This window comes from Rissa tridactyla, chromosome 1 (genome assembly GCF_028500815.1).
Source record: "Rissa tridactyla isolate bRisTri1 chromosome 1, bRisTri1.patW.cur.20221130, whole genome shotgun sequence".
Taxonomy (NCBI): Eukaryota; Metazoa; Chordata; class Aves; order Charadriiformes; family Laridae; genus Rissa; species Rissa tridactyla.
In genome coordinates, this window is record NC_071466.1 from 138,988,114 (window position 1) to 139,007,394 (window position 19,281).

The following is a 19,281-nucleotide window of genomic DNA, read 5'->3' on the forward strand; positions in this document are numbered from 1 at the left end:
GCCCATGAACAGAGGAGTTCACTCACAGACTGCAAAAACCAGAGAACTGCAGCTAGCCCTGTAACTGATGAAAACTGTTGTTTTAAAAAGCTCTAGTTTCAATGCTCATTTCCATCAAGTATAAGGCTGACTTCTTCCTCTATAAATGTGAGGTAAACACGTACCTGCCTTTCTGAGTTTAGCTGCATCAATATTCATATAAAATTTCCGCTTTGAGGTCTTTTGAACATCTTTTCCTATATTTATTTCTTTTTCAAAAGCTATGAAGTACATCTAGCTTAAATTACTGTGATCTGAAATAGCAATTTTTTTCATGACGACTAGTGATCCCAACAGTTTCTAAGGAAGCTCCCTATATATTTTAATTCTGATCATTCTTGAAAACTTGGCATATACAGTTATGATCTGGCAGAGTGAAATGGCTTGGAAAATGCATAGGATGATGCATATAAATTCAAGGGAGGAAAAAAAAAAGAAAATAAGTGTTTGTGGGGTGGGAGGGAAAAATCACTAAAATTAAGTTTCAAACAAAACAAGTAAAAGAATAAGTAGCGTTGCTTGCACACTTTGAGATGGGTAAGTAGGCAAAAACAACCTACATGACAAAAATGAGAAAGCTTGCCTCCTAGAAAACTAAATTATTGAAATCTCAAGTTAATACTACAGCACCACTTTGACTGGACTACGTTCCAGCTAAATCCTAAAAAAGCATACAATATCAGAGCTTACTACTGGAAGAGCCATAGCATAAACGGCAAGGAGTGAAAATGAAGTCTATGGAATATAATTATAAAGTGGCATAACTGAACGCTTCTAAAGGACATAACATTACAAAGCTATTTTATTCACATCTGCTGCATTCAATCACAATTAAACTATGTTTCCAGGAGAAAACCAAAACCTACTGGCACTGGGAACATGGAACTTCTGTGCTCTTACAGCATTACTGAAACACTCGGGTTGCTCTAGAGGAGCATTATTTTGTGAGACCTGCCAGTTCTGCACTTGTTCTGACCGGACGTTTTTTTCTGTAATATAAGTATGTAGCTTTATTTCTGGACTAAGGCTTGAGATACACAGATCCAATATTTGAAGTATTGCTTTGGGAAGCTGTTGTGGCTTGGCCTCAGACGGCAACAAAGAACTATGTGCCGCTCTCTCAAGCTTTCCCAATATGGGGAAGAATCAGAAGAAAAAGGCAAAACTCGTGGGTTGAGTCAAAGGCAGTTTAACAGAACAGCAGAGGGAACAAGAAAACAACAACAATAACACGGACAGAGGAATATACAAACACGGTTATGGAACCGCTGCTCGCCGACCGGGCCCGGGACGCCCCTGCCTGATCCAAGCCGAGACTTCCTGCCCTGCCCTGGGCAGCTCAGGGCAGGCATGGCTCACGTGGCATGGGATACCTGTGTCCCTGCCAGAGCCTGGGGAGAATTAACCCTGTCCCCACCGGAACCAGGACAGAAGCACACACAGATTTAGGAATAGGCTCCTTCAATCTCTAAAGCAGTAACATTGCATATGATCGCATCTGCAAAATTAACCTGGGGGAGTTTTGGCTTCAACTTCAGCAAGGTTTTCCTCATAGAAGCCTAGCAGAATTTGAGAGTCAGCCAAAGGCAGAGTTAAGTCATTGTGCCCATGTAAGGCATATCAAATTAAAAGGAAAATATTTCTATCAATTCCTAGTACACAATGGACTGCTGAAATGGTAAGAGAAGGACCTAGTTAATTCATGGGATTTTGCCTCCCTTATAGCACAGAATAGATATTAATGTTACTGCAATGCATTTGTCATGAAAACAAACAGGATTATATTTTATTTCTGTCATTTTAAAGGTTTGGTCCATATTGCCTTATCAAACTTATCTCTGTCTCATCACACTGCTGTTTGCAATCTGCATCCATGGGTTCTTTAAAAAAAAAAAAAACAACAAAACAACAAACACAAAACCCCAATTGTTTACATCTCACTTGCTAATTCCTTTTCTCAGAAGTGTTGACTACTACAATGGCTGTTTGCTCCATAACAGGATAGTTACGCGAAAAGAGGGACAACAGTAGAATGCCAGTTCTGAAACCTTCACTTTCTCATTAATCTCATTTGCAGGTGCTGTGCTGAGCGTTGCGGAGCAGCTCTGCTGTAACTGCAGAGTGCACCTGGAACCCCTGCTTCTCTCACCATGGACCTTCTGCAGAGACATGTAGAATATAATCCTGGGCATAATGCCCTCAATCCATACTTGGCTACCTACACAAGCATGGCAAGCTTCTGGTCCCTCTTTATACAGGGTACCTATATACCAGTACCTGAAGGGGGCCTATAAGAAAGCTGGGGAGGGGCTATTTGCAAGGGCATGTAGTGATAGGACCAGGGGCAATGGTTTTAAACTAGAGCAGGGCAGGTTTAGATTAGACATTAGGAAGAAGTTCTTTACAATGAGGGTGGTGAGACACTGGAACAGGTTGCCCAGAGAGGTGGTAGAGGCACCATCCCTGGAGACTTTCAAGGCCAGGCTTAATGAGGCTCTGAGCAACCTGATCTAGTTAAAGATGTCCCTGCTTACTGCAGGGGGGTTGGACTAGATGACCTTGAAAGGTCCCTTCCAGCCCAACACATTCTACGATTCTATGAAAAGCATGAAAATTTTCTGTTTGGTGAATGCTTTACTATGATTATCTGTGACAGTCTCATCCCACAAGTAGTACACATGCATTTCATTCCTTCAAGCATTTTGAAAAAGACAATGATGTGATTATGTACTTTATACAAACAGGAGTTCTGTAACATATACTCCATAGTTCATTTTACTACGTGAATTGAAGATGTGCACTTAGCACCATAGAACTAAGGATTTGGGTCATGTCATTTGCCTCCCTGCTTCCCCTCTCCCCTCCCACACTTCCCACAGGGTCAGATCTGTGGACAGAACAATTTTTGCCAGTTTGGTTACAGACTAGATCTATCTCAAAAGCCTGCCTCTAGAGTACACAAGTATTAAGAGAAAGAAAAGCTGCTCCTAGAAGTGCTGCTCTTAAATATAAGTTATAGCAGAAATCACAGCTCTGAGGTTCGTAATATTTGGGTGGTGACATTGTAAGATTCCCTACTACTCTCAGAGCCACTTGACTCAGTTCAGGTTTGTGTTTTGTGAAGTACTAAGCCATCATAAGAGAATACCTGTTTTATCATCATAGCTCTTTAATAAAAGCAATTTAATACTAAATATCTTTATGCTTTTATCACCCATTAAGTCCGTGTTCCTGCTTTAAAATATTGACCCATTAATAATGTCTTTTGGTCTACACATCCAAACATTAATGTCAACATTAAATGCAAGTAACATGTCCTCTGTTCTAAACATCCTCTTTCTTTAAGGTGACTGGTAGAGTCATGAGCAGTTATCTTATTTGAAACACCCGTTCTGGAACCAACTCAGTTTCTGAAGTTAACTGTCACTTTCCCTGAGTGAACTTACAAAACTCATTTAGACAGCAATGCTCAGTCCTAAATCAAAAATTCCTAAAATCACACAAAAAGGAACAATTATTTTTTTTTTCATGTCAGGAAGCCGTAAGCTTCTGGGCAATGAAGTAATTCATAATAATCATTCATGATAATACTTTCATTTTGAGGAAGTGTGGAGCATTAAAATACATTCAACACATGGTAGTGATGCTTTCCAGAAATAAAACTCAAAGTTGTAAGGTCCAGCTACTACATATGGTAAGTTTATAACATCTGCATCTCAAGCCAGAACAACTGTATCTTCCCTCTCTATATTTATTTTAATAAGCTTTCCTTTTCCAAGCTGACTTCATGGGAATGAATGCCTAATTTTTGTTGTTGCAGAGTAGCAAGGAGGGGAGGCAAAGAAATATGAAGGGGAAAGAGAAGAGAAGCTATCCTTCCTTTCCACGTGCTACTACTCACAACATGAAGAAGCTGTACCTATTCAGTTATAAAATATATAACATTTTCTGAGCATGAACAGTTGGAAGCAGCAAGTTTAAAATACAGAACAGTATCTACCACAGTACAACAAATACCAGTGAATGCCATAGACCTAGGAATCCATGAAACAGATCAACTCATTAAATGAAACAGCAAAAGAAAAGTTAAATTTCATATACCTCTATTTTTTCCTTCAGTATCAGTTTCTAAAATGGTGAGAATATATAATAAACACATCAAAATGTAACCCCAGAGATATCTTTGTAATGCTGATTAGCTTTATCTAACCTCAGATTCCTTATCTATATTACAGTAACTTCTGTCTTTGTAGTATGAGGAAAAAGTGAGCTCAATTTACAACTGCAGTAGAAAATATAATTGCACATGGTTCCCATTACCATGGTCATTCTCAAATAGGCAATGCCTACCAATACCAGGACAAAATAATCAGGAAGATTTTGCACTCTTCTCTTCTCAGATAAAGAATGTGGGGGAAAAAAAAAAAAAAAGAAAAAGCAGCTCTCTTCTATTGCAAATAATCCCAATTTACTGTTTTTATTAGGAGTCTTTTTCACGTGCACCAAAAAAACCCCAAACACAAATTTAAAGATAATTCATACCATTCCCACATCATAGTCTACTTCACAAAAGTCTGCAGAGAATTGCAGTGGCTGCTTACACTATATAGACGGGAACCAGCAGTTGCTACTCCTAGGAATACAAACACCTTGAATGAAAGGAAATACTTGGAAAATTAAACTGGCAAAACATAGACACATGGAAAGAAATGGATGGTAAATTTGAGACAATTTAACATAAAACAGTTCCTGTTGTATGAATATTTATTCCTCAAATTGTAAGTAATAGATTATGTGAAGACAATGCCAAGTACCTGGTGAGAAGGGAGAGCTCACAGAGCAGATGGATAAAGACGACCAGGAAAGTTGTAGAGCTGCATGCAAAAACACAGGGCTGAAGAAGGACCAGATGGGACATAAAAGGTAAGCTAAACCAATGTCCAAAGCAGTAAAAAGATTAACATATAGAGAATGCTGATGAGGATAAAGCCTCCTCTACTAGATGCAAGTAAGGGTGGGGATTTTTCCTGTTCGTCTGGGGGTTTTGCTTGTTTCGTTGGTTGTTTTTAAAACAGAACATTATAAAAGACAGGCTTAAGAGACCAAAAGTAAATTCCAATCTATTCCTTTAGTGCCACTGTCTTTTAATCACTTTAATCCATTTCAATTATTCTTTTTCTTTCTCAGGACAAGGACTGCTTATTAGTGCTAGTAAAGCTATCCTATATAGAAAAACTCTTAAGTGAAATAACCTGCGAGATAAAAGTAATAAGACAGCATTCTGAGAGATATGTTTTTATCACTCTTATATGCTTAGCAAGAATTTAGTATGAACAGTAAACTGACAACAGAAACAATAAATCCATAATAGTCTTCTTCATAATATACACAGTTAAAATGGAAATATACTCCTAATTTTTATTTTTTACTGAATTCAGTTGGATCAGACACATCATCAAAATTATTATGCCACGTAGCGCACTTTAAGTTATAATAAAATTTTTCTTTGTTAACAAAACCAAATGAAATATTAAAATAAAGACCCAATTTCATCTGTAACTTTATGTTTAACAATGGGAAAAAAAAGCAAGTTTATCAGCTTATTTACAGTAAGACCAACTGACTAGATATTTTTAAAGGTGCCTAAACGAAATTTTCCAATATGAGACGTTCAATAAGATTTAATTTCCTAAATTCCATATGCGCTTGAAAAAAAAATCTGCCCTGCACGCTTCATTGACAGCACATTTCACTGTTTGATTGAACTATTTCCATAGCAATTATCAGTTTAAAAGACTGTATGCGCACAATATGCACTGTGGGCGACACAGCACTAGGGAAAATAAGGAAAACCTCTTAATTTTTGTTCATTTCCACTCTGTGGCACATCTGAGCCAAAAACCTTTGGTTTCTTTGCAGGCAATGGAGAAAGGGAAAAGGAGGCATCTCTGAAGAATGACTGTCAGTCTAATCTCAGACAATGCCATTATACTTATAATGCACGTATCTTGAATCCATGTGCAAGGTAGGTGGGATCAATCCAGCCTAAAAGTTGACACTATCAGTTGACTGCTTACTGACTTTCAGATCAGAAGTTGTTAAAACACACTCTCATAACACCAGGCTCCACTACTCAATGTAACAAATGTCTATGAAGTAAACACATGATTTGTTTAATTTTATATGTAAGGCTGCACCTTGACAGAAAATCCATGGCATGACTATGGTTCCTTTATCCACAGGGAGGAACTGTGCATTATTTCCTGTCTTCTTTCTTGTGGCAGGAACTCCTATCACCTCACTGCTCAAAACGCAGTATTTTTAAAGCTGTATAGAGAGGCAAACTGGTTTGGGGCCTAGACTAAGGCACTTTCAAATACTTACTTTCCTCAGGAAAAAAGGAAACTTAACGGCCTATGAAAGCCAAGGCGCCTATAACTGTCCAACACCTGACCACCAGCCTGCCTTTAAAAACCTCTTCAACTTGTTGTTGTTATTCATCTCAGCAGCCAAATGGTATTCAAGCTCATCTGAGCAGTCATGTTGGAAGAATAAGGCGAAACACATCATTAGCATAGACTGAATAACTTCCTTATGGAAGTTCTATTATGAGAGCTTTTCTTCATTACTATTGTGGAACTAAAGTGTCAGGAGTGTACTCAGTACTAGTCTAAATAAGAAAGAGCTATTTTTATTTTCGTTTTCTGTATAAGCGTTAAAAACCTGAGCATCTGAAGCTGGGATTTTAAATCCTTACTAGGTACTCAAATGTAAGCCATCTGCAAATGCCAAATACTCAGATTGTCCCATAGACAACTCTAAGAGCTGCAAGTGCCCAGTACAATTCAAAAAGCCAAGCCACTTCATATACCTAATTTTAGGCATCTAAATTCATTGTCATTAGAGACATGGCTGATACTGCAATTCTTGTATGTTCTCCCTGAACTTGATTTTGCTCCCAGAAGACCCACAGAATCAGACCAAAATGAATTAAACAGTAGTTTTCTAGCAGAACAGAAATAAAACAGCATCTGAAAAAAGTGAACTGAGGATAAGAATAAATTTGTATTTGCTGCAAACATATTGTTGAGTATATGCAAAAAGTGCCATGCGGGATTGCTGCTGTACTTAGTTACACGTTCGGCTGCAAGTGTTTAGATAAACTTCAACATCAGGTTTCTTGTGTATCTGATTTGAAATAATCAGCACTCAAAATGCACTAATGCTGACTTTATTTGTTGTACATTCTTTTGTTTAGATAAGCCCACAGGCCAAATTACATACTGACTTACACCCCATGGAACCACAATCACTCATTACATGTCTAATGGGACAGCATGGAGATGTAAATGAATACCAACACAAAATTCAGAATCACAAAGGCACATAGTACTGGGAAACATGCAGAGAGAAAACAATGAAACATACTTTTGAATGCATATGAAGGTGCTGTCACCTACCCCACTGCCTGAACATACTTGTAAGACCTAGCAAACAAGAAGGATGCAACATATTCACCAAAAAACCCACCAAAAATTTTCTACAGCATCATAAACATAGATCTACTTAAGAAAAAGCACATTCAGCACAAAATCAATTTATTTTCCTTAAATGAAACATGTTGGCTTAAAATATTTAGCTGAATATTTCGTTCAAAATAACTTGTAGACTGAGCAAACATCCATACCACTGAACCTGTGTAATGTTTGGCATTAACTGACAAGCAGGTTTGTTGATAGATTCAGAAAAGCGGTCAGGGACCAACTGCACAAAGAGCTGTAAGTACCTCCTCATACACAGATATGACCTGTCAGAAGAGAACTGGAGATTAATGGAGCATAGTAGAGAAGCATGCAGTGTTGGTGCCACTCACTATCTGTTCAGATAGCAAGCTATGATTTCCATTGCACTCAGTTCAGTCCCTTTCAAAAGCGTTAAGAAAGGATTTTCCTTGGCCAATTTAATCTGAGCAATGTAATTATTTTTAAATGTCTATTTATTGTGCTGTGATAAAAGCCATAACGATCAACTAAAAACATGAGCATGTGGAGATAAGTGACAAAGAAGGCTACTAATCTACCTACTTTAACTTTTATATTTCTGGTTGCGTTATTCTCAGGATAGTTTTACAGTTTTCCTCATGTGAATGACCCACAACAGAAAGCTAGAGGAAGCTGTTTGCAGTTCCTTGCCAGAATAGCAAGCTAAAATTTGTTCCAAAACAACATCAGATGTGATTATTTTTTTTTAAATAGCGCTAAATGCATCTAGTTGTGAATGAGCTGTAGTCATCCACTATTGCCATTTAATCATACTGCATGCTGGACAGTAATATAGATATTTACGACATGGTTAGGTATGTGGTCCAACTGCCCGGATGCTCTGGCCTCCTTGACTTTCACAGGAGAAAGGAAACAGCATTTCGGTTTACATACAACTCCACCAGCCAGATACCTTTTTCCGTAAGTATGCATAATGTGCCCTTAGAGTCTCTACTTGTTAGAACAAAATTTACCTCTACGGACTTTCTCCCCTCTCTTACTGAGCCAAACAGATTAGAAGACCCCAAAGACAAGGAAGTCAGAGAAACAGAAGGCCTACACGGAACCCTAGAGGGGTTTCTCATTCTCAACCTGAATCACCCACAGAAATCTCCCATCCTTTAAGATCCAGGGTCTCTACTTGTGTATCTCTGGTAGTTAGCCCTTCCCAGGTTTATATGTGGATATAGAGGTGAACATTGACATATTTGTTTTAACATTTCTTCTCTTGTGGGCTCTGTTCCTGAAAAAAGTAATGCTTTTTTTCCTTATGAAAGGTATTTCTCCTAAACATAAAAAAAACCCGCAGGCTTCTAAACTCTGTCAAACGTATGTGGTTGATATGGATGTTAATAAGGGGTAAGGTCTGGCAAAAAAGGTTTGAAAACAGATTTTTCTAGTCGGTTAGGGAAGAGGAACATTCAGAGAAACCCACAGAATGAAGTGCACAGAAGATAGAGTTCAGCTATCAAGTTGTGCCACATGACAGCAGTAGGAGGATTGTGACAGCAGCAAAAATACAGTAAGTGACATAAATAGGAAAAAGAACACTTGTCCAAAGCAAACCATCTACCTACTTATCTTTACCTAAGCACTTCCCAGCCCTTGAGGTTATCCTCCTTCAAGTAAGGAAAGCAGGTACCTCATCTCCTCAAATATCTCCCAGCAAAAATCTGTCTTGGGAAATATTTCAGCATGTTGATGTTGCCAACTCAACTTGATCATCAACAAGAAAGCCCTATATATCCTTCCTCTCCTGTTTCTCTTTCTTTGCTGGTTTACAAGTTTAATACTGAATAGCCTTGCATTAAACATTTCAATGACTGGGCACATCTGCAGTCACAGCTTTCTGCAGAGTAGCTCCAATTCTGCCACAGTAGTTTACGTTTGCCATTAACACTTGGTGGCTGAAACAACACAGAATAAGTTGCTGACATCTGTTGTCAGCAGTGAGCTACTTTTCCTGCATACGTTAGGCCTAAATGCTACCACAACTAGCCCAGAAGGAACATGAACTGGACACCTTTGGGAAAGCATATAACAAGACAAGTTGTATCTGTATGATGTCAAGAAAACCGTGTTTCTCAATATTCTACAGGAAAATATTTTGACTCATTTCAACTTTGAAAAATATCTCTTTTTCTCTTAACTGAAGCCTCATTCTGTTTCTTTTGTTTATCTGACACAATCCTTGTGCCCACAGATATTTTGAACATGTTTTCAGAGGTGGAGATACCATCTACAGCTTGTGAATATGTTCAGAGATCTGCTCTCCATGACTAAATTCAAGTCACCAATACTAATGCATTTGACTTTTTAAGGCTAGCAGTACTTGACTGTTCGTTCAGTTATTCTGAAGAACAAAACATACAGTAAGAACAGTCAAGAAAAATAAGACAAAAATAGCTTCGAACGGGATCCTTCTCCATGGCTTGTCTTTTTTTTTTTTTAAAGGACAAGAAGAACTTGACCTTAAAATGAAACAATTAATAGCTAGTGAAAGGTAATTTGGCAGCTTGTGAGCTCTGCAGGGAGAGCTCTTAACACATACAAACTCTTAGAATTACACATAGGGAATGTATCATGTAATATAAATATATAGAGTTACTTTCCATTATGGGATTCAGAACTGCCATTATAGTAAAAATGTTTATTTTAAAAAGGAAGTTCGGTTTTAGTGTCGCTATTAAAGAAAATAAACCAGTCTGAAAACGTTTTTATTTTTCATGACTGTTAATGGTCAAAGCACACATATTGCTAGAAACATCTTCCGAATTGTTGTCAATGTTTTGACTCACAAGGACACAAACCTCCAATTATTATAATTACAGTGAAATATGCCACCATTATTTGCTTATCTACTGCAGTTCTTTGCATTACACAATTGAATCCTTACAGAACAATTTCCCATTGCCTAGCAGTTAATCATTAATTCAAGACATACAACATTGTTATCAATCTGCTTATTCTGTACTGACTGGAAAAATGCTGTAAATTAAAGTAAATCTTAATACTACAGGAAATAATTGCCATATTTGTCCTGAAACTCAAAGCAAGTTCAGCAAAATAATCTGTAGCTATTGACTGCACTAAATCAAAACTTTTCCTACCTAAACTCCAGCTGTTATTATCCTTTAAGTTCCAGGTGAAAAGAACCAACATTTTATGGTAGTGTTCCCTCCCTATTTCAAACACTTTTGCTCTCAATTTGCTAAGTGTTGAATGTGAAGATTTTTAGGTAGGGCAGTAATTTGAGGAAAAGTCTAAATGACAACTATTGAAAAAGGAATTCAAAATAGCCATTGTTTTATGTACCAAATATTACACAAATTTTGAATGACGGATCTTCAGATCATAGAATTTGAACTGTAACATTTTATAAGCACAAGCCCCCCTCAGAAGTTACCTTCCAAGAAATGCTGCAAACCAACTGATCACGTTTTATTTAAAATTTAACTCGCGAAGTCTTTAGTCATGTACTTCAGAGCTCAATCCGTACGAGCATTCACTATTAATACTACACTTCCACTTTCTCATATTGCTTATTCAGAATTTCCATTGGGAAATATTTAGGATGTTTTTAAGTTTGTCTTAAATTTATTGTAATTACAAAGAAGCTGATGAGCTTTTGCTGCTACAACTAAAATATGACTTCAAATCAATTTTTTAAGACTCAAATTATTAGCTTTAGAAGATCCAGCATAGTTAGTAGTCTACACTCCTAATAGCAACCAAAAAATTGTAAACGACAAGGGAACAGCAATGTTTGTAACTGAGATACAACTTTAAGTTGACACATGCCCTCAGTCAGAGGCCAAAGTCCTTCTTTACTGATGACATTGTGGAAACACATTTGAATGTGTCCTGTAGCTCTTGAGGCTTAGGATGACCTTGATTCTCCTCTGGCATCAGGCCATGATTTTGCTTGAAAAAAATCACAGTGACAGTGAGAACCACTGACAGACGTAATGAGACATACAGCTTTATTGTGTGCCTCACCCTTCCCTCCGCCAAAGAACCTGCGTGGAAGAGGGTGAAAAAGCTCACTCTTAAGCTCACCTTGTGCTTCTCAGTTTGACTGACCCACTCTCCCCATAAAATGCATCTCCACAGAGCAAAGAATGTTTGTCTATAAGAGATATGCAGTGAAGCCCTGAAAAGCAAAGAACTGAGAGATTGCTGCTAGTGCCAAGATTGCTGAATACAACGGTCAGTACATTATGAACTGGCTGTACAACTTGGCCAATCCCAAAGAGAAATCTGGATGAATGCTGAATTTGAGGAGTGACTTGACTGGGATCAGCATCTTCAGAGAAAGTAAATACTATACAAATCTCAACGGATATTTATTTTCTTACACTATCAGTCCCTTCACAAGGCTGTGGTTCCATCTGTGCTTCTTTAAGCTATTGATTTTTGCCACATTGCTGAGGACTGAGACATAAATTCAACTTTGCCATACAAGAACGTGACATGGCTCAATTATCAGTCTTACTGCCTTTAATCTCATGGTTTATCAGAGTCAACATTTTTATATATACACACATGGCTACAGATATTGAGCCCTAACAGGCATCAGAGGAAAAAACAGCTTCCATGCTACTGCCTTTCCAATCAAATATTTTTTCTTTTAAGTAAAAAAAAAAAAAAAAGGACAAACAAGTACAATTTGTTTTCTAAACATCACTAATGGTTTCAGAGACATTGTCAAGAGGACCTAAACTGCAAATGTGATTAGGGCAATTTTCTTTGTGCCACTGACTGACTAAAGAAGTTCTGCTATTTGTTGGTAGGCAAGCCACAGACTACCCTTGCAGAATATTCCCTTCAGTTTTCTGTGGTTTAGGAGATTCAGATACCACTCGGTGTCTTAACTCGTTGAAGAATCAAAACAGTGATTCCCAACATCCATCCTCCGTCTTATCATATATGCTAGGATCATATGATGACTGGAATAAAAGTGTCTCCAGAATGACTTTGTTAGAGTCCTCTGGTAAATTTTTTAAGTTAGTAAAAACCTCACAAAAAATTGTTAATGTGACTTTTTAGGTAAACTGGAAAATACATGTTTAGCTGAAACAAGAGATTGCTCAAGACTGAAATTCTCCATGAGCCCTGACAAACATTTGAACCAGAAACACTGTTTTGTAATACATTTTAGACACTAAGGAGTACTGCTTCCTTTTGAGAGAATGACAAATACTTGACAGTCTCATCACTACCTTGAAGGGTTCTTCCTGAATCACTTCAGCTTGATTTTCCTCACAGTAGATTTCACAAGCCTTTGCTGTTGCCTAAGTGCTAAGAAAGACCTTTGAGGAAAGCACGATATTACTTACTATGCCTGTGTCCAGTGGATAGAGCCGAGAGCACACCTGACTTAAGTCTGTATTCTGAGCATGGCTACTAGCTCATTGATATAGGGAGGCTGGGTTTTGAAGACGAATAAAGGCACTTTGTTCCAAAACAATTTCTATTGCATTCAAAGACTGTGTTAGAATAGAACAGGTAATCCTGCCTCTAACTTTGCCTTGGGCAAACACCAGGTATGCAGCCTACATCAAGAATATTTAAGACTTCTCAAGTGTTCACCCAGCAATGGTTTGAAATAAGAACCATTTTGTTTCATCCACTAGATGTGGACAAAACGGATGATTCACTATATATATTTTCGGTAAGTGTAAGGCGTGGGGCAGCAGGATTCCATGGTCATTCAAATGCAAACATACACATACCGTCCTGGAATGGTTTGCACTTTTGAATAACTTTCTGAATAACTGCTGCAACACACAAAACAGCTGGATTTTCCTAATATCCGATAACAAGAGATCAGGACAAAGAACTGTATTGTGCAGTGCCTTGTCTTCAACAGAGGTAAAGAGCAGATGCAGAAAGACAGGACAAATATACAGTGCTAGCTTCACAGAGAACTTCCTGTGGTTTGCAGCTGTAAGACTTTCCAAGGCTGAGGTGGCATCCAGGAGTTGCTGATGGGTTTTTCTTTTTCAGTAAATTCATTCACATGGAGTTGAGAATATATCAAAATTTGTTTACACTGATTTTAGTAGAGATCTGAACATGCACTTGCCCAATGAATGGAAAATTCATGCAGTGGTCTCAGGCACTGTTAATACTGCTATAGGAAAAAATGCAACGCTAGTGAAGCGCCATGTCAAAACCCTAGAAAGGTAGGATATAAGTAAAACGAATTTTATTCCAATAAATCTTTAGACAGAGGTATTACAGACTCTGGAAATAACAAAGGCATAGGCCAAGAGGCCAATTACTTCTTTTGAGAGAATAATGTGAAGACTCATTACATTTCTAAAGCATTAAGACCAAAGATTTTCATTGCCATTTGCCTCCTGACATCATAAACGCAACTGACTCCTGTACACAAAGCTTTTGGAGATGTGCTTTCAGACCTGTAGGGAGAAATTAGCACCTTGTTCCTGATCTGCTTTCCCCTCCCCCCTTCCTTTTCATTGATGCTCTTGTGCATTTACTTCCTAGTGTGCAGTTACTTCTTCATGACTATGTTTTTCTACTGGAGAAGCACCCCCAAAACCCACGCCTTACGAGTTGGCTTTCAAGCTATAAATACTTTAGTGTTCTCTTATCCAGATTTGGATATGGTCCTTTTTCCATCTGAGAACAGGTTTAAATTAGGCTGAAGGCACAAGTGAAGGGAAGATCTTGCTGCTTGGTTCAAAGCATTTCCAGCTTTGCAAAGGTTATTATAATGATGATGTTTGCTAGCATGCCACAGAAAAATCTGCTTGACATTTTATGCCTACATCTAATCATCACTGTCATCTGAGATTACAAGGGATTCACAACAGAAACCTTAGCTCTGTCCTGTTCCACTCCAAAGTCCTTATAGATGGGCAGCCAGCACAACACACTCGGTTACCTGCAGTTCAACAGGTTAAAGGAAAGCTGGCAGCATGGAGACAATTCAGTGATATTATTTACCCTGAAGGAGTTGTTCAGTTGCAAAAGCAACTGCTGAGATGAGATCACTGAAATTGAAGAGTGCCTTTCTACAACAATTGTTTCATTTTTCATGGCTATGACCGGTTCCATTGGAGACAGTCTCATGGAAAAAAGCCACATTACAGCATTTGAGGTGGGACACACCTGTGCTACACAAGGGAGGATGTACAAAGCTAAGAAGTCTTATCTCCCTGCAGTATAGATTTTCAGATGGTTGGCAGAGAAGCTGCCACAAGAAGAATGCCACAAGATAAACATTGGAAAAATTTCTTGGACAATTCTGTCTCATGCAGAGAATTGCATGACCCCGTAGCAGCAGCCTCTAAATGAAGGGAGGGAGATAGAAGACTGTTGATGGGTGATTGCATCCTATGAAGTGGGAACAAACTAAGGTCCATTCAATGCTGGGGAAGGCAGATATAGAGATGAAGGAGGTAGAAGAGGAGAGTATCAGAGGTCTCCTAAATAAGCTTTATTCTGAATTAAATGCTGTAAAATACTAAACGCCAAGCTTGTTCAAATTAACCTGTTTTTAGAAATTGCTACTGACACAGACTTTATGGACTGCAACCTAAACTGCCTTGCTCCCCATTTGTAAGAGAGGTTCAAGAAGTATTTTCCCCTCAGACTGTTTTGACTCCAGCCAGTCCATGTTGGAGTTTGGTATATACTAATGCATTTATTTATCTAGCAAAGAACATCTTTACCCCTTTAAGGAGACTGTAAATGTAAATTGAGGATGTTTACCAGGCAAAGTAATTCCCCGTAAAAACATATTACTATCTTACCCAAGTAGACCTCTATCAGCTAAAATTTGTCATTTGTGTGACATATAAACAGGCCTACTGTTTTATAAATGTGATTTTTACCTTATTAGAAATGGTGCAACCACAGAACTTCCAGAGATACCATTTCTACAGTAAGAAAAGGAAAAGTCCTATTTAACACTGGCATTTTATTATGCTAAGGCAAGTTTGTGTGCACTTTTGCATATACTTTCTGCTCAGCAGGCTGTCTAAATTCATCCCTGCAAACCTTAAGCTGATGGGCCCCTGTGCACACCAAAAACTAGCGCACATTCTCTCTCTCTCTTTTACAAGGTTACAGAAACAGCAGCCAATCTGAGCCCTTCAAATAAACAGCAAGAGAAACTTGTAGACTTCTATCTAGGGCTGCCGGCACACACTGGCTTCGTGATGGCTCACTCAGCACAAACTAATCTAGGATAGATTCAGGTCAACCTGACCTGAAATGGATCTTAATTGAGTTAGTACAACCAGGTCTAGAGTATCCCATTGCCATGGTCTGATTCACCCCATTAAAAACAGAATGAAAAAGCCACTAGCAACAAATACTGGCATTATGCTGCTTAAGATTTTTTTGAAAACTGGAATCGATTTCTGAGAACTCAGCATAATATAATACTTAAAGGAACACAAATGGATCCAAAGGGTCAGAACATGGTCACAATTTACATACCCATGAGGCAGATTCAGGACCAGGTCGTGTGCAAGCCAGAATTCCTGGAATTAGTTATCAGAATGGTATTACAGATGCTCTCCCCATAATTCACCTTATTCGAAGCTGAAAAAAATATTCCTCTCCTTTTACAGAGGAGTTTTCAAGTCCATGCAAACTACACACAATTCTCTTGTTGGTGAGACCACATGCTACAGACCATAGCAAGAATAAAAGAGAGGAAACCCAGGAGTTTTTTTCCTTGATGATGGATTGCCACTGCTGAAAGATGCTTAATACAGAAACAACCACATTATTAAAATAACACATAATTTAAAAAGCCATCAGGGTTGCTTTATATTTCCAAGCTAGGTACTTTTCGGCTGCATTGAGTAGCACTGATCACATCTGTATTTTTTTATAATACAAGACAGGAAGGTGCAGTATAGGAGGCTTACCCACATTGGCATGGAGAGAAAAAGCAAGAGAACTCCCTAATACAGGGGGCAAAGCAGAGAGGAAGGGATGTCCAAGGTAATTCATCGCTCTTCCCCCTCCCCCAGTCTCTGTGGACCTCACCCCAGAGGAATTCCCATAGAAATTAATGCCAAGTCAGCTGGGATATTCACTGCAAATTTAAGCAAAACCACTCATAGACCATAGGCAGAAACTTTTTACATGCTCAAAGTTTGCTCATAATTCAACACTGCATTCTGTCAAAAACAGTAACAAGGTCAAATTGTTTCATCAGTTGTAGTCAAGCAATGCTAAAGAGTTCAGAATTTGGCCCAATTTTAATCAATACAAATAAGCAGTCTTACTCACTTAGAAATTTATTAACTCTGATCAATAGATTTCATACAACAGCTGCACAAAAATCAATGAACAATGCAACCTATACAGAACATTGCAAATGTTTGTTCATTAGGAAATTACTGTTGCTTCCTCTTTTCTTTCCAAAAGATAATAATATTGCAAAAGATTGTTTAGCCAAGTCTTCTAATGCTAAAGGTGCACCAGTTGTATGTACACAGCAGATTAGTGGACACTCCAAATTGAATGGGAATCAGTTCCAGATGTTTTCCACTGATTAAATTTAGCCCAAGCAAGGTTAAGTAAATGACAAGCAGCTGCTTTTCTTTTTTGCAATAGTCATGAAAAACGCTCTTAGAGTTCTGACTACCTCTAACTGGCAGACACATGGTACAGTACCTATTTTCCTAGGGTTTCATGATTAACAGAGACTGTGGACAGTCTTCAGAACAACATTCTTTTCACTCCCAGTCTGCCAGATCTTATGCAGATCAGAATCGACAGGAAGAAACTCAACAATAAAAAAAAAAATCATCTCTCTGGAATAACTCAATTATACACATGCCTAAGACACAGCAACTCTCATTGTATATACTCCTTTCCACTGGAGTAAGTAGAAATAAAATAGCAAAATGTTAAAGTGTCACTAGACCAGCAGCTCAGTGCAATACTGGCATCACCCTAATGACTACTCCATCTCAAACAAGAAAGCAAAGTGCATTGATTTCAGGTTCTTGCACATACCATGAGAACAGCAGAAAGAAAATCATAGCCAGCGATAGGTGCGGCAGGTATAAATTCAAAGTTATTCAAGTGTGAAAATTCACAATGTAATAGCAAACAAGACCACTTTAAAAGCGGGGATTGCCTAGCTATTCCTCTCTAAGAGCTCTTGAACATTTACTTGCAAAAAACCAAAGATCATTGACTGGAATGTGACAATTTTTACCATGTGCAGAGGTTTAAACAAAGTTTTATTTTTTAGACTTTTCTCCTACTTAGGCATACAGTGTTTTTTACACCTGATAGGATTAAACTGATAGAAAGGTATAAAAAGTTCCTTGCACATATATCTTTAGGCAAATTGACAGGCCAGATTTTCCATCACAGCACTTATTCCTGGCAGTGCATGGAAGCATTTCCAATGCACAGAAGTAAAAGCAAAGATTCCCATGGATTTGTGATTGGGAAAATCTTGGAAGAACACCATGCATCCCTGTATATAAAAAATTATTTTCCAAGCATCTTCTATGAGACTGCAAACAGCATGCTCTGTAAAGAGACATATCAAGCAAACTAAAATTGTTTAGAAAGTGTCTAACACCTGGGTATCTAAACACAGAGCAAAACCAAAAAAAGAAAACACTTAAAATTTTTTCTTCTCCATTTTTAAAGTAATGATCAGTGTTGCATATATACACAAACACACACCCCCAAAGAACCAGAGTTTATTTTACTTCTAATTCTGGAATCTTTTCAGCTTTCCCAGCTGACATATAATGAAAAATATGTAAAATACATGCTTTTCAAGCCATATTTAGTCACATATTCAACATGAAAAGTATATTTACTGGCACCTACTCCTCCATTTAAGTAGACCTAATCAAAAAAGCCATGATTGTTTTTTAATGGGGTCCCCTGATCTCCCACAATAATGTCATTCCCATCAGAAAGAACAAGTTTTTGTAGCTAAAAAGTAGCTTTACTTCTGGATTAAATCACATCTTATTTTCCTCACAGAGCATTCACTACATTTTCTGCAAAATCAGCTTCTCTTCTTGCAAAAGCTGACATGCCCAATTACCACTCCTCCTTGTTTATGCTAACAATAAATAAACGAGTAGGCCTATGTTTAATATTACACCGACTAATAGCATTCTTCACTTCTGTAGCGCTGTGTCAGTCTAAAAACACTTCATAAACAATTAAGACTCACAATATCTCTGTGACAGAGACAAGACATATTCATTTAACAGATGACGCAACTGAAGCACAGTAAGTTAATTGTCTGCCCGAGGTCACATAGCAAATCAGTAACAGAACTAGGAACAGAATCCAGGAACACTGACTCATGCATCTCTCCCTCCTCAAGAGGAGACAAGCCTTTTACATACAGCCTCAACACCAAAACAGGGTTTCCATTGCAGTCTAACAGCCCAATACTACATGCTGGAGTTTTGTCATTGTCTTCCATTCTCATTTTAACAGTCTCTAGCTGCTTCTGCTTCTTTTGTGGAAAAAAGAGTTTGAGGTAAAAGCTGATGATCCTTGGCTTTTTACAAAACACACATACACCAAAAAAAAAAAAAAAGACATGCAAAAAGTTGCCTTTATTCCCATTTATAAGATGAAGTACCTGCTCATCACCTTCAGCGAGAAGGCTCCGATGTACCTCAAAAAGGCCTTCACTTCCATACAGTCACTAGCGAACTGC

At 38.1% G+C, this 19,281-nt stretch overlaps 1 protein-coding gene across 5 annotated transcripts in view; it reads right to left on the reverse strand.

Moving 5' to 3' along the window:
• LOC128908446 (potassium voltage-gated channel subfamily KQT member 1-like) overlaps positions 1–19,281 on the reverse strand; it is a 516,130-nt gene that overhangs the window by 413,751 nt on the left and 83,098 nt on the right. The window lies entirely within an intron of this gene.